General features: G+C 35.3%; 1 pseudogene across 1 annotated transcript in view; it reads right to left on the bottom strand.

The window, feature by feature from the left end:
• Positions 1-1,335: 1,335 nt before the first annotated feature.
• The window catches only part of LOC110637930 (protein kinase and PP2C-like domain-containing protein), a 28,631-nt pseudogene continuing 15,745 nt past the window's right edge, over positions 1,336-14,221 (bottom strand). Inside the window, exons 11-12 of the transcript XR_009150563.1 lie at positions 2,500-2,598; positions 1,336-1,932 (exon numbers count right to left, since the gene is read on the bottom strand). The product of XR_009150563.1 is annotated as a protein kinase and PP2C-like domain-containing protein (transcript). The remainder of the gene's footprint in view (positions 1,933-2,499; positions 2,599-14,221) is intronic.

Genomic DNA, 14,221 nt, shown 5'->3' with positions numbered 1-14,221 from the left:
ATATCTAGCTTCCATACTTCAGACTCGAGAAGCTCATTTTTGAACTTCACTTGCTTTACTCCTTTGAACTCCCACCACTTTGTTCGAGCTACACTATTTCTTCTGACCTTACTTGAATTGTTCCTAAACTTGACATCCAAGACCACCAACCGATGTTGACTTGTTAAAGCCTTTCCTTGAATGACCTTGCAATCCTTGCATAGAGCTCTATTTGTCTTCCTAGTTAAGAGGAAGTCGATTTGACTTCTATGTTGCCCACTTTTGAAAGTCACTAAATGTGACTCTCTTTTTATAAAATAGGTATTTGCTAGTATTAAGTCATATGTCATAGCAAAATCCAGGATATTTTTTCCCTCCTCATTTCGACTGCCAAAACCAAAACCTCCATGAACATTCTCATAACCTTGTCTATCACTTCCTACATGTCCATTCAAATCTCCACCAATGAAAACATTCTCTTCATTCGGTATGCTTTGCATTAAATCATCCATATCTTCCCAAAACCTTTGTTTACTCTCACTGTCTAGTCCTATTTGTGGGGCATAAGCACTAACTATATTTATTGTTTCTCCTTCTAGTACTAGCTTTACTAGTATAATTCTATCTCCTACTCTTTTCACAGCTATTACTGCGCATTTCAATGTCATGTCTATGATTATGCCCACTCCGTTCTTGTTTCTCTCCTTTCCGGTAAACCACAGTTTGTACCATGAATTACCCACTTCTTTACTTTTCTCTCCTACCCATTTAGTCTCCTGAATGCAAGCAATATTCACCCTTCTCATTTCCAAGGTATCCACAAGCTCCATTAATTTTTCTGTAAGTGATCCAACATTCCAAGTACCAACCCTGATCCTCCTATCCTGCTCCTTCCTAATTGGTCTCTTTCTATGATATCTTCTATTGTTTTCTATGTTTATCTTGTGTTCTGTTCCACTATTTATTTTACTATCTGTCCTATGGACTAACTTCTTTACCCAAACCCGTCCATGATGTGGGAACCCTTGCTCACTTAACACCACACCCAGGCATCGGCATGGCGTGTCGCTTTCGGTGAACGCCCTACACCCTTGCATATTTCTCACTACACCCGGGCTCTGATGTAGCGCGTCTTTAGTAGAGGACGCCCCAACGTTTATATCATTTGAATTCATATCATAGGGTGTGATAAAATTTTTACGCTGGTTGTCACCTACCGCATCCCTTCTCCTTTATCCGGGATTGGGACCGGCTAAGCGCAAACTACTTAGGCGGAGTTATTGAAAATATAAAATATATTAAAAAAAATCTAAATTGTGTAAGCTAAATGCAAAAACAAGTAAAAAATAAGTCACATTTATAAGAACTGCATTTCATTTTCAATTTCAAAGAAAATGATACAAGCCCAATTCTACAAACAATAACACCTAGCAGGAACTAGGATAAAGGTGGAAAGATTATGCCAAATTAGGGATAGTGGCCCATTTCCATGTTCAGTGGTCTAGAAGACTGGCATAAGAAATGAAATTACAATTACACAATTGAAAGACTCATATTCATGAGGTACACTTAATAAGTTTCAACCATGGAATCTCTGAGATGTAATAATACGACAATACTCACAGCATGAATGCCTAAAACTAATGATCATAAGAGTAAGTAAAAATTACATGAATGAAACAAGAATGAGTCTCATCCAGTTGGACTCCCTTTTCTCCACCAATTTACAACTCTTACAACTTGCATTTGCATTTGACCTAGTAAATTCTCTCTGCAGTAGATACCGGGTGCAAGAAGATGACAAACCACTGTAATATTATCTTTGCTAACTCTCTCTGCAGCTTTTGTTGCCAATCGCTTGGAGCACATTCCAGGTTCTTTCACTGTGTCCCTGATTATGCTTATGACCTCTGCATTGCTCACGACATCCCAAAGTCCATCACTAGCCATCACCTGGTAATAGTTACACATTACTTTCATCCATGTCCATTTGAAAATAAATCAGTGCACTCGTCTATTGTATACTTAGAATGACAGCAGTTAGAAGCTTTGTAGTTAATTCCATCCTACATTAAACTCATTACATGAAGTCACAATAGTTAGAAAATGAGATTTCAGTTTAGCGATCTCAAGTTCAATCCCATTAGAATTGGAGTTTGGACATGAATGTTATGGAAGACAGAGAGGACAACTTTAATGACAGGAATTTTTGTGGACAACTGGATTGTAATAGGGTAAGGTTAAGGATCAAATAGAACGAGAAATTAAAGGTTTTGGAGCAGTTTAAAGTTGCAGGTCTGCACCATAAACAGTACCCATAAACAGCATTTCAGGCAAAATATTAGAGAACTTAACACAGATTAATGTACAATTTAGGGTTTCGATAAAAAGTTTCTAGGTTTTGACATGGATAAGAAAAGGGGGAATTACTATTTACCCTCTTGAGGTTTGAGACAATACACTGGTAAATCTCAGTGTTTTTACAATTGCATAATTATGTCAATAAAAAGATGACTTTACCAAAAATTCATCCTCTGCTGCTGACAGAGTAGTTTCAGTTATCTCAGGTTCTGCAGTTACAGCAGGCTTCAAATTGTCACCACCAATGGAGCGAGTGACCTGATTAGATAAGTAAATTAATCAATCAGGGGAAGAAGAAAGAAGAACAAGAAAAAATGTAAAAGAAACTTTCTAGTTGTAAAGCTGCCAACTTCCAATTCTGCATTAATTTCAAAAGAATTTTTCCTATTCCTTGGATGGTAAAAAAAAACTTTAATTTATAGTTTTGGTGAATTCTTTAACTATAGATATTGTTGCATAATTTCTCTGGCAGTGTCCTGTAGGGAAAACATTGCAAATTCATTGCTGCAATATTGTCTAACTCATTTGTCATTTTAATGGCAGCTGATACCATACAAAGTTGGAATTCCAGATATTTGGTCCACAAATTGATTGGAAAGTTCACCAAAATTAAGCGCCCATTTCTTTCTTTTCTTCCCAAACACCCTGCAATTGAGAACTATTTAATTTTATGAAAATAAATTTTCACAACCAAAGGGAAATAGTAAATACTGATTAACTGTTGCTAGTTTACAAATGGCAATCATATACAAAGGAATTACTGGTGAATGATCAGAGGATGCATATCATTAACATTATCATACAAATTTTATTTCCAATTTGATACAAGGTTCTCCATGAGGAATCCACTAGAGATGTGGGTAAATGAAACTAGAGAAATAAAGAATTTGGTTAGAAGTATAACACTATAATAGGATAACAAAAAAATCATGAAAATGAAGGAGTTATGCACCAATTAAAGGAACAATTCCACAAGAGGTGCAGAATTTAGCAATTTGAAATTTTTCTTAAGTTAGGTTTTCATGCATCATGCAATTAAATTTAGCTATTGAAAAATTCAATATTTAGTCATACTAAATCATGCTTTAAGTCTAAGATAGACCTAATTGCCATTAGGATATAATTTCCCCAAATTAAAACCAAGCTAGGGTTTTGGAGATTACAAACTCTCAAAGGCGCTGAATCAATCTATTCCACCTTAATACAGGTAGTGAAGACTTTCAATTGCAAGTTCTCTAGCTTGTCCACACAAGTACTTAGCCAAAGCAACCTTTGAACAACTACTAACTTTTCCAATCTCTTCAAAATACAGCAGCCAAGAAGAATGAAGGAAGAGTATGTTGTGTTCTTATAGTTTTCTTATTGGAAGTAAGGGAGAAACACTTTCTCTAAGGGTTAATTCAAGAAATCAACCACTTGAATTCTTCAATCTCTTCAAGGATGAAGATGGAACTAAAAGTGAGAAAGGAGGACTAGAATGGCCGGCACAATGAGAGGGAAGAAGAAGATTTATTGTCTTCTTATCCCTTTACAAATATCTCAATTTTCCAATTAATGCAATTAACAAATGTAAAGCTTTGGATGGTTAATCCAAACTCTTGTCCCAATCCAATTGGTCCATTTGTCACCATTAAACATTAATCAAGAAAATTAATCAAGATTAATTATGCCATGATTAATTAATTAATCATCATTAATTAATTAATCAAAGTTCCATTGACCAAGTCAAAGTGTCAAACTTTGACTATGTCAACAAGGTCAACATTTGACAAAGTCAAATTCTCCAAATTTCATCTTCATCCTTTAACTAATTTTCAAGTTTATATTTAAACCATTTAAATATTAACTTGTAAACTTCCATAAATAAATTTAGTTTCAAGTCATGTCAGAGACTTTGCAATCCAATTACAAACTAAATTTGTTAATTCAATTAATCAACTAAACTCTTTAGCCAATTAATCAAACTAGCCGTGCCTTGGTCAATATTCTCTTATGTGTGTGTGACTTACGAGGTTCATAACTAATTGGCAATGAGCTTGGAACCATTCCAAAGTTAGAATGAAATCCATATTTTATTCAAGTTCTCTTAAGTCATAATTGACATCTAGCATTATGTAATGTGACTACCCAATTAGAGTTATAGTTAATGTCAAACTTCAATTGCATCGAATATTATATTCTCTTTTAATTCAAGTTCTTGATTAGTAAGACTTTCTCATCAGAAACTCTTTTCTGATTAAGTCTATATGTCTTGACCAGGAACTTAAAACATCAAGAATAATTAAATAAACATAGAATTTTATCCCTATTTACTTAGGATAATGGATCCCATCTTGACTAACACCTATCTCCATATATAAATAGTAGAAGCCAACACATGCCCATATACCTATACATAGTACAAGTATGAAAGCAGTATTAAACTCAAACCACCTACATACAAGATAATTGTGTTATCTTAGATCGAGGGATTATATGCGCTAGGATAACCTTTATGACATTGCATTGACAAGAGTAAACTCTATGTGCATGCCATAATCGTCACTGGTTCAGCCTACTCATCAAATGAGTACTCATCATGTTTGTCTTATGGCATGAGACTCACCGTTCCATCCTATTAGTATCTCATACTAATCTATGAACACAAACATAAATGACAATATTTCCAGATAAGTCATGCCCCTTATGAAGTATCCTCAATTGCGAACCACATTTATAATACTTGTGCAAGCATGTTTTGTCACTCATATTCTTAACACCTTAAGAATAGAACATCTAACATAGTATTAAAGGACCTTTTCCATTACATATAAACAGCTTATATAAACAGAAAAGAATATTTGCCATTTATTAATGAATAAATATTTACAAGATACAATCAAATGATATACTCTTGGGCATATTACTAACAAATTTCCCAATTGCACTAGAGCCATTCATTACAATATTTAAGACCCATCTTCTCAAGATGTTGATCTAATTGGTTTTGTGTCATGGCTTTTGTAAGTGGATCAGCTGCATTATCAGCTAACGCTATTTTCTATATGGTTATATCGTCGTACCCAACTATTTCTCTGATAATATGGTAGCACCTTTCTATGTGTTCAGATTTTTTATAAGACCGGGGTTCCCTTGCTTGAATCATAGCACCATTTTTGTCACAAAACAAAAGAATAGGTGATTGAATAAAGGGGACCACTCCAAGTTCTGTTACGAACTTTTTTATCCAAACAGCTTCTTTTGTAGCATCCAATGCAGCAATATATTCAGCCTCTGTAGTTGAGTCAGCAGTCGTACTCTATTTGGAACTCTTCTAACTAATTGCACCTCCATTATATATGAACACAATATCAGAAATAGACTTTCTATCATCCACATTTAATTGAAAATCAGAATCTGTAAAACCATCTAGTTGAAGATCACTTTCTCCATATGTCAAAATTAAATCCCTTGTTCTTTTCAAGTACTTAAGGATATTCTTGACAGCTATCCAGTGTTTTAAACCTGGATTGGATTGAAACCTGCTAATCAAACCAACAACATAAGTGATATCCGGCCTAGTATACAACATTGCATACATAAGACTTCCAATAGCTGAAGCATATGGAATTTTGGCCATTTTCTCTCTTTCTTCAGGTGTCTTTAGAGACATCTCCTTAGAAAGATGAATACCATGTCTTACTGGTAACAATCCTCTTTTGGAATTAAGCATGTTAAACTTCTTTAATACATTTTCCAAATATAAACTTTAAGATAAACCTATCATTCTTTTCTCTCTATCTCTATAAAGATGAATACCTAGAATATAGGTTGCTTCTCCTAAGTCTTTCATGGAGAATGTATTTGATAACCAGATTTTTACAGTAGTAAGCATACCGACATCATTACCTATTAACAATATATCATCCACATACAAGACAAGAAAAGTGATCGCACTCCCACTAAACTTCTTATACACACATGGCTCATCTTCATTCTTAATAAAACCAAATGATTTAATGGCTTCATCAAAGCGAATATTTTGACTCTTCAAAACTTGTTTTAACTCATAAATAGATCATTTTAACTTACATACCTTGGAACGTTCTTAGGATTCAAAACCCCTAGGTTGTTCCATTAATATGTCTTCTTCAATATAACCATTGAGAAAGGCTTTTTTGACATCCATTTGCTACATATCATAATCATGATATGCCGCTATAGCCAATAATATCCTAATGGATTTAAGCATAGTAACAGGCGAGAAGGTCTCTTTATAGTCGATCCCCTACCATTGGCAAAACTCTTTCACAACAAGCCTTGATTTATAGGTCTCTAACTTTCCATCAGAAACCAATTTTCTTCTTGAAAACCCATTTATTTTCTATAAGTACAATACCTTTAGGAGGGTTTACAAGATCCCAAACTTGATTTTTATACATAGAATTCATTTCAGATTTCATTGCTTCGATCCATTTAGAAGAGTCTATATCCAATATAACTTTTCATATGTTAAAGGATCATCTTTATGATCTGTTTCTTCATAGGCAAATAATTCTTGTTCATCCTCATGAAGAAAACTATCTCTCTCTGGTGGACGAGATATGCGTACTGATCTATGAGGAAGTAATGTGGATGAATCATCAATAGGTTTAGTTTGACTAGATGAATCTATATCCATTTGATATGTTGGTTAATCAGAATTCTCTAATTCTAATTCTATCTGTCGTCCTTTACCACCTTCTTGAATAAATTGTTGTTCAAGAAAAATGGAATCTTTGCTTATCACAACTCTTTGTGATTGAGGAAGATAGAAATCATATCCAAAACTATCTTTTGGATATCCAACAAATCGTCTATTTTCTGATTTAGTCTCCAACTTATCAGTCTTCAGCTTCTTAATATAAGCTAGACAACCCCAAATCTTAACATATTTAAGACTTCGTTGTCTCCCATGCCACATCTCATGTGGAGTGGAAGAGACTGATTTATATGGAATTCTATTAAAAATATACAAAGCTGTTTCAGTTGCAAATTCCCAAAAAGAAATTGGCAAATTTGTATAGCTCATCATACTACATACCATATCTAATAAAGTACGATTTCTCCTCTCAGATACACCATTTAATTGTGGCATTCCTGGAGAAGTCAATTGAGAAATAATGCCGTATTTTTTTAAAAACTCATCAAATTCAGTACTTAAGTATTCTCCTCCTCGATTTGATCAAAGAATTTTAATACTTTTTCCTGTTTGATTTTCTACTTCAAATTTAAAAATTTTGAACTTTTTAAAGGATTCATATTTGTATTTCATTAAATACAAATATCCATACCTAGATTTATCATCGATAAAGGTGATGAAGTAATGATGACCACCTCTTGCTATTTCTTTAAATGGACCACAGACATCACTATGTATTAAATCCAAAATATTTTCAGTTCTTAACCATTGTCCAACAAAGGGAGATTTAGTCATTTTGCCTTGAAGGCAGGATTCACAAGTTGGAGTCGGGTCAGAACCTAATAAGGATAAAATTCCCATTTTCTCCAATTTTGTAATTCTATCTTCTGCAATATGAACTAATCTTAAGTGCCAAAGATGTTTTGGATTAGAGTTGGTTTTCATTATGGCATTAAACTCAATTTGATTGCTTGCACTTGTCATGGCCCAAATTATGGACCGGACCGACACTAGGACTTGGATCAGCATAAGGCCCCTAAAGCCTGTAGTAAGCCTAACTATGCTAGCCCAACTATAAAGCCCATATTGAAAGTCTTATTTCAAGAAATCAACCGAACAGAGTCCGACTATAACATAGACCATCTAACAGGGAGTTCTTGACTCACCCGACTTGTAATAACAAAATATATAAATTTGGGGAGCTTAGCTCACCCTTACAATCCTCAATCAATCAATAAAGTCTAATAAGAGCTCAGCTCCTTCATCCATCATGATATCCATTTCCATCCAACCATGCATGGATAATATCAAGTTTATAATTTCAAATAACTCTCTTTTCCAATTCCCCAAACCAAATAAGATAATCCTATCACATGCGGAATTCTAGAGTTCAAATTAACAACATAAAATATTGACGTGGTAACTAATAGACTTGCGAGTAAGGAATCAGATTAAACTCAAGAAAAGAAAAGCCATTCTATAACCTGAAAAAATAAGGTGAACAAGAGTGAGCGTTCAACTCATAGAGTAAGATATTAATTGTAAAAATATCTAGTTCTAATGTATCCCTAAGAATGAAATGCAACACCAATTAACAAATTTCACCAAATTCAAATAATGTTCGCACAACGAATAATTTGGAACACTCACACACACATACATCACATCAAGTATAAATATGTATAGGAGTTAATCCCCTATATAGCTCTCTTAATCCAAGACGTGCTAGGGAGATCAACTCGAGCCAGACTTTCGCTTAATAATCCAAATGCGGGGGTCAGTGAGATCAACTCAAAGCCGTACTCACCCCAACTTTCTCAAAAAGGACTGCCCCCAAGCGAGACTAGCTCAAGCTGATTTGCCCGTCCTACCCATATCCACCACACCACACCACACCACACCACACCACACCACACGCACACAGCTCCAAATTACCCTAAAGTGACATCCACATCTATTTTTCAAATAAGAAAATGCAACATAAAGCGTGCCTAGTATTTAACTACATACATATATTTATATGTGATGCATGAGCATGCCTTAAATATATATAATAATATTGAAATCGTAAATAAAATCAATATCTACTCACAGAGAGGATGACTCAACTACAGCTGGTCCGACTGGGTGGAAGAAGACTAGCCAGCACCGTTCACCTATACATATACATTGACCTCTATCAATTAACTGACAGAATTAACCAATTAATTTAATTTACAAAAGTAAGAATAAATCCTAAGGTTTTTCCGAAATTTCGACAGAGTTTTTCTTGTAACTAGACCTAACCCCCTGAATAAAAATTCATCAAAATGCAACACAAGGCTTCAGGCCCACAATAGCAACACACAAGGCCTCAGGTCCACAATAACAACATCATACGGCCCCTCTTGGGCCCGCTAAACCAGATAATACTCAAGTGACTATACAAAATAATTATTTAAAAATTCAGGGTGTTACATTCTTCCCCCCTTACAAAAAATTCATCCACGAATTTTACACAAGTCAAAATGATAATAATAAAGAACTACATATTAAACAAATACGGGTACTTACTTTGCATATCTTGCTCTAACTCTCAGGTGCATTTCTCTACAAATTAATTCCTCCACAGAAGTTTAACTATGGGGATCTGCTTTGACCGAAGTTGCCTCATCTGATAGTCCACTACAGCTACTGACTGCTCCTTAAAAGTCAAATTCTCATTTAACTCCACTGTGTCTAGTTGTAGCACATGAGAAGGGTCAGGAACATACTTCCTAAGCATAGAAATGTGGAATATTGGGTGGACATGAGAAAGGCTTGATGTTAACTCTAACCGATAAACAACTGCTTTCACTCTGTCCGTGATCTCAAAATGTCCTATGTAACGAGGTGCCAACTTGCCTTTCTTTTCAAATCTTATAACCCCTTTTATAGGAGAAACCTTTAAGAACACATAATCACCCACTGTAAATTTTACATCTTTTCTCCTTGGATCTGCATAACTCTTCTATCTGCTGAAAGCTGTCTTTAAACATTCCCTGATTAAAGGAACCATCTCTGAAGTATACTATACCAGATTTAAGTCATGTACTCTCGCCTCTCTATCTTCTGTCCAACACAGAGGAGACCTACACTTCCTGCCATATAGTGCCTTATAAGGTGTCATTCCAATACTGAAATAATAATTATTATTATATGCAAACTCCACTAATGATAGTTGATCATGCCACTAATCTCCAAAATCCAAGACACATATACAAAGTATGTCTTTCAATGTCTGAATAGTTCTTTAAGACTGCCTGTCTGTTTGAGGGTGGAAGGTTATACTAAAGTTTAACTATGTGCTAAGTGCCTCCTGTAGCTTCCTCCAGAACCGAGAAGTGAACTAGAGCCCCCTGTCAAATATTATGGATGCAAAAACTCCATGTAATCTGACTATTTCACGAATATAGAGCCTAGTATATTGGGCAATAGAATAGTTGACCCGCACAGGTAAGAAGTGAGCCGATTTAGACGATCCACAATTACCCATATAGAATCATGTCCTCATGTGGTATGAGGTAACCCAATCACGAAGTCCATAGTAATCATTTCCTACTTTCACTCCAGAATGGGAATCTCCTACAACTTCCTTGACGGCCTCTGATGTTAAAACTTCACCTTCTGATAAATCAAGCACTTGGACATAAAATCTACTATGTCCATATTCATGTCATTCCACCAGTACCTATCTTTTACATCATGATACATCTTGGTGGATCCTGAGTGAACACTATAGGGCATGTAGTGTGCCTATTATATGATCTCATTCCTGAGGTTGTCCACATCTAGCACACATATCCTGGAGCCTTGTATAAGGGCATCATCTACATCAAATCCAAATTCACAATTTTTTCCCTGCTATACTATTTCTATAATCGCATCAATTGTGGGTCTTTATGCTAAGAAACCTTAATCCTGTTTCGTAAATCCGGCCTTACTCTAAAATGTCTCAAAAGTACACCCGAATCTATTATGTCCAAGATCAAACCCTGATCCATCAACTCATGCAACTCTCGAATCAACAGTCTCCTTTCCGCTGATATATGTGTCAAGCTGCCAGAAGATTTCCTGCTCAAGGCATCTGCCACTACATTCGCCTTACCGGGGTGATACTGGATGATATAGTCATAATCTTTCAGAAGTTCCATCCATCTCCTATGCCTTAAATTTAAGTCTCTTTGTTGGAAAATATACTTAAGCTTTTGTGGTCGGTGTATATCTCACACACCTCACTATACAGATAATGTCTCCAGATCTTTAACGCAAAAACTACAGTTGCCATCTCCAGATCATAAGTAGGATAGTTTTGCTCGTGCCTCTTTAATTACCTTGAAGCAGCCACTACTTTACCGTGCTATATTAAAACACACCCCAACCAACTCTGGAAGCATCACAATACACTTTATACCCTTCTCCGCTCACTGGCAAGGTCAACACTGGAGCTGTGGCTAAACATTCCTTAAGCTTTTGAAAGTTCTCCTCACACTCGTCTGACCAGACAAACAGGACATTCTTTCGAGTCAACCAGATTAGAGGAGCCACTATTCTAGAAAAATTCTGCACAAAATGCCTTTAGTAGCCTACTATGCTGAGAAAACTCTATACCTCAGTAACTATGGTAGACCTAAGCCAATCAGTTACTACTTCAATTTTCTTGAGATCCACCTGAATACTTTCACTACAGGCCACATGTCCCAAGAATGAAATACTCTCCAGTCAGAACTCACAATTTGAAAACTCAGCATATAGTTGATGCTCCCTCAAAGTCTGCATAGATGATTGATAACACTTTACTTGTATCTACCTTTGCTGTAGTACACTAAATACCATCCAATTGTCAAACATTCTTTACACCATCTATCAACAATAGAAAGTGAATTGGGTCTCTTTCTTGACTTAACAAAAGTTTAATTATTCCCAAGCCACCCAGTCAACACCTCTTATCATATCCTACTCATTTCCTAAAAAATGAGTTTTTTGACTTCTACTTGAAACTTCTTACTCTATGACTTACTTCTTGACACACTGGCACTTGAATCAAGGCTCCACCGCTCCGTCAACCTGCCAATTTACCATAACTCGTTCTAAACATCCCTTAGTGTTCCTCTCATACCATTCCTTTTGTCTTTTCTCACTTATGCCTTTTCCTTTGAAGATATTCATCCCATCAATGTTAACTTTAATCTTTTTATTGATTCTTAATTCTAGCTTGATTTGCTAATTCCATTACTTCCAAAATTCTAACTCTCCGATTGGTATCCACTGGCACATACAACATATAATATCTTACTATAACACTAGCCTACAACTCATATTATGGAACTTAAGCAATCCACCATGGATGATTCTTCTTGTACCTCCTTCCTAACATATCCATCGAAACATTTTCGTTCTGTACTATTCTTTATTGGGAATTGCTTTTCATGGCTAGATAGGTATCCTTGAACCTATAGGTCCCACCTATACTAACATGGCAGTGACAAATGTGTGTTATTCCACAATCCCAGACAACATATGTCACGTGTTCATTCTCCTTGATATAACCACATCTCTTGATCCTCTTTCATTCTTAACATTACATATGCACTTACCATCATTTTGGCCTTAGGACATTGTGTACGTACTAATGGCCATCAAATTCTCAATTGATTGGTCACCTTGACACAACCTCCCTTCTTAACACCATTTCCTAGAATCAAAACATGAGCTAATTTGGAAAGGAGAGATCTTCTCTTACAATTTATAATATACTAGTGTTTAATAAATAATATTTAGCTCATACCTCTTAGTCTCCTTTTTCAATTCCATCATTTCTTTGTAATTATTGTACTTTATTACAAAAAAAATCAGTTGTATCTACCCTTTGTTGTACTGTTATCCTACCTGACATATCATCTTAGAATTTATAATTTCTTTTTTATTCTCCATTTATCCTCCATACTTATAATTATTTATCTAATGTTGTTTATACTTGATTTATATTATAGAAGATAAAGCACTGACAGATTATTTCAGATTTACTCCAATCTTAACAATAATCACTCCTCTAATTCATATACTTCTCAATATCTTATAATTATATCTATACCTATCTTGTCCTATCCTGACTTTTACTAGCATTCTGTTACATATTATCATACTATTATTCATGTTTTCTTATATAATTATCCTGTTAGTCACGCCGAAAATATTTGTCTAACTCCAATTACAGACTCTAGGTCTCACCATCCTCAATTCTAACATTAAACCTCTGTGCCATTATCCCTCATTTCTTTCTCCCATCAAGCATATTCGAATCCATTAGGCCGAGTTTTATTCAACTTACTACCTACTGACTTCACTTCTTTGTCTGCTAAGACTGGTCAAGTTGCCGTTGCACACTCTCAGGTTACTATCTACTTTGGTTACCTACCTCACCTAGCTTCCCTCATACCATTAACACTCGAAAGGTCCTTGTCCCATTGCCTCTTATTCTACCTTGGGGACAGAAAACAGATAAAATTTATTCCAGATCCTTCAACTCTGAGTTTCATGTTCTAGCTCCTAACACTGTATCAACTCTGACCTGCTCTGAACTCTGCACTTCTAGGTCTTATACCGTGACAAACGTCCTCCTTAATATCATCCTTTTCTAAGCTCTCTACCCTTACTATTTTGTTTACCTTGTTACCTTTCCTAGAACTGCACTTTGCCTCCTATATATCTTAACTGTACTCTTCCTAATCGTGTCCTATTATGGTGCTTACAATTTGTTCTTTAACCAACTCCTTTTATCTTACTCAGTTATTCTTTAATTCTACTCTTTTTCTTAACCTGACTTTCATGTCAGAAACTTATATCCCTTCACTGTCTCTATCAAGTCATCAACACCTCTATGTTACTTAGAATTGATCCTCTAACCACTCTAGTTAGTACTTCTGCTGGTATTCAGGTTATCTCTTCTGCTGTATTTAATCCAACTATTCTATCTTTCCCTTTTGCACTTCTTCTATATATACACATATTCTATGATTTATCTATGCTAACTTTTATCCTTATCCTTTCCTTTTTTTAGAGTATACTTTTGTCTCAAGCAATAAGAAGCTAAGGAGGAACTCAAGGAATAGTAGCCATGCATTCACTGTGTGATCTTTGTTTCTGTTCTTTAGACCACATATTACCCCCTACTACCTCAAGGAGGGGATCTGCAAGGATTCT

This window comes from Hevea brasiliensis, chromosome 8, assembly GCF_030052815.1.
Source record: "Hevea brasiliensis isolate MT/VB/25A 57/8 chromosome 8, ASM3005281v1, whole genome shotgun sequence".
In the NCBI taxonomy this organism is placed as follows: Eukaryota; Viridiplantae; Streptophyta; class Magnoliopsida; order Malpighiales; family Euphorbiaceae; genus Hevea; species Hevea brasiliensis.
The sequence above is the reverse complement of the archived record's forward strand: the minus strand, read 5'-3'. Positions and strand labels throughout refer to the sequence as shown.